This window comes from Agelaius tricolor, unplaced genomic scaffold, assembly GCF_023055355.1.
Source record: "Agelaius tricolor isolate 1412-34295 unplaced genomic scaffold, bAgeTri1.0.p SCAF_39, whole genome shotgun sequence".
Lineage (NCBI taxonomy): Eukaryota > Metazoa > Chordata > Aves > Passeriformes > Icteridae > Agelaius > Agelaius tricolor.
Window position 1 is genome coordinate 1559313 of NW_027269299.1, and position 2678 is coordinate 1561990.

The window sequence follows — 2678 nt, forward strand, 5'->3', positions numbered from 1 at the left end:
TTGGGCGCGCCCCCGCCGGTGGACGCTCCCCCGAGGGCAGCAGCGGGGGAGGCAACCCGGCGGGGCCATGCAGGTCGTTTCCCTCGCCCCAGGGCAAGGTACCTAGTGCTCCGCGCCTCGGCAGTCCCCCCAGGTTTTTTCCCTCGGCGTCATCAAATGCTGCGGGTTTGCCAAAAGGGGCCGGCGGGGCTGGGCGGTGGTTTAAAGACTTGGGCGGCTCAGCCTGCCGTGGCGGCAGCGGTGCCGGCAGCGGTGGCAGCAGGCGTGCCACACGGTGGCCGTGTGGGGCACCACTGAGGGGTGGGGAGCAGCTAATCCCGCCATCCCCTGCAGTGGTTGTCCCATCGTCACCAGCCATAATCCTCCGTCGCCGTTGTTGTCCCTCCACAGGCCGCAGGGGTTAACCGTGCCGCGCCAGGGAGGGGCGCCCTGCCCCCCCGCCGCGGCCCATCCTTGGCAGAGAGGCCGCGGCGCGCTGTCGGCCACGGGGGTCGACCCGCTCGCCTCGTCATAACAGGCGACGCTGGCAGAGAGCACGTTCTCTCTGCTCTTCCTCAGCCGCGGGGTCGCGGCCACCTGGGCCCGCCCGCGCTCTCTCTCCTTGGCCCGCTGCCGCGGTCTCTGGCGTGCGTGGCGCTGCGTCTGGTGCGTCTGGTGCCTCTCCTCCCCTCGACAGCCTTTTCTCCTCGAACGCCCACTGGCCACACCGTCGTCCGCCGGCCGTCCCCTGGCTCAACCGCCCGCTCATGGGGGGCGAGCGCTATGCGGGCCATCCAGTAGCCAAGGCCCGCGAGCGTGGGCGACCCCATGCCGAGCGGCGGCGGCGGCGCCGCTCGACGGGTGTCCCTCCCTGCGGGGATGGTCAGCCAGAAGGCGCCCACCATCGCCCGGCCGCGGTCCCGTCCTGGGCCCCGCTTGTCGCGTCCTCCATCGCCCTTCCCAGCCGCGTGTGGGCCGCAGGAAGGCGTGCGGGGCAGCCATGGGGGCGCTTCTCCCCGCCCGGTCTCCGCGTGCAAACGAGGAGAGCGGGCGTTGCCCCCTGGCTCAGCGCCGTACCACCTTCCGCTGGGCGTGTGCCCGAGGGAATGGGTCCTGGCGGTGCGACGCAGCGGTGGCGGTCCTGGGAGTGCAGCTCTAGCGGCGACGGGGTCTGCTGTCCAGCCCGCCCCGGGCGCCGGTGACACTGGTTTCGGTCTCGGTGGCACCCGCCTGCAGGGCTGGCAGCGGAGTGCATCCGCCAGTCGCTCGCCTGCCCGGCAGGGGAGCGGTCCCGCGGGAGGTGCACTGGCGGGGGCTGGTCGTCGTTGCGTGCCATCTCGAGCCCGGGGGAAAGGCCGTGCTGTGGGGGAAGAGAAAAGCTGGCCGCACAGCGGCGCGGTGGCGCTCCGTGAGGCCCGCGGCGTCGGGGGCCGAGGGAGAGCCACTGTGTGCAGGGGCAGATGGCTGCACGCCCCCGGCTGCGAGCCATGTGTGTTGTGCATGTCATCCCGTCAAAGCAAGAAGCGGGCGGGCTGCCGTGCCCTCCCGCGTTCCAGCGCGTCCTGCGCCTGGGCCACCTTTGAAGGACGGCGTTTGTGAGGTCGGCGTCTCCGCTCGCAGGGGGAGGCGGTCGGGGGCGCGGGCTCCCCCACCTCTGGGCTGGCCATCGGAGTGTGGGTCTCCAGTTTTTTTTTTCCCCTTCCATTTCTGTGTGCTCGTATGGTCGAAGCCAGGCACACGCCCACGCGTCCTTGGCGCCAGAGTAACAAAAAAAAGGGCCGCTCGGCGTGAGTGGTGCCGGAAAGGCAGACGACTCTTAGCGGTAGATCGCTCGGCTCGTGCATCAATGAAGAACGCAGCTAGCTGTGAGAATTAATGTGAATTGCAGGACACATTGACCATCGACACTTCGAACGCACTTGCGGCCCCGGGTTCCTCCCAGGGCTACGCCTGTCTAAGCATCACTTGACCATCAATCACCGTCCGGGGGCCACCCTGGCAGTGCGGCTGGGGTTGCCTCGCAGGCCGGTTGCCCGCGGTGGGCGGCGGCAGCGGTGGCAGCGGTGGCGTCCCGCCGGTTCCCGGCGGGAAGGCGGTCAGGGGTTCGGCGAGGGAAACGTTTCCCTAGGTGGCCTCGATCCCTTCCCTGTGGCCCAGTAGGCAGCGTCGGCATCGCGGTCATCGTCGTCGTCGTCACCGCGCAGGGCCTTCGTCCCCCTAAATGCAGCGAGCTGCTGGGGCGGAGCTCGTCCTCGCCGGGACCGTGCCGCGGATGCGGTGGCTCAGCGGCCTGGGGACAGCGAGAGATGGCGTCGAAATGCGCCGCCGAGATAAAGAGAGAGGAGGGCGAGAAGGGGGGGCGAGGCGCGGGCGAGGCGCGGGCCTCGCCCCTGGCCTCCCCCCAGCGCGGGCAGCTGTCTGCAGGTGGGTACCGTGCCATGCTGCTGCGCGCGAGAGCGCCGGGGATGGGGGTTCCGACCCCCTCCTCCCTTCGCCCGCCCCCTCCTCCTCTGGCGCCGTCTCAGGGCACGCTGAGGGGTGCCGTCACTCCTCTCTCTCTCCCCACCGAGGCCGTCACGCGCGCCGCCACCCGGCTGGTCCTCCCATGCGGGGCCGTCTCTGCCGCGCTCCCTTTTTTGGTTCTCATCTCTGGGATGGGGCTCTCCACCTCCTCATCGCTCGCTCGCGCTCTCTCTCTC

At 70.5% G+C, this 2678-nt stretch overlaps 1 non-coding gene across 1 annotated transcript; it reads left to right on the plus strand.

Moving 5' to 3' along the window:
* Positions 1-1790: 1790 nt before the first annotated feature.
* On the plus strand, positions 1791-1943 carry LOC139603572 (5.8S ribosomal RNA). The gene has a single exon (XR_011683729.1). It is a non-coding gene; the product is annotated as a 5.8S ribosomal RNA (ribosomal RNA).
* The last annotated feature ends 735 nt before the right edge of the window (positions 1944-2678 follow it).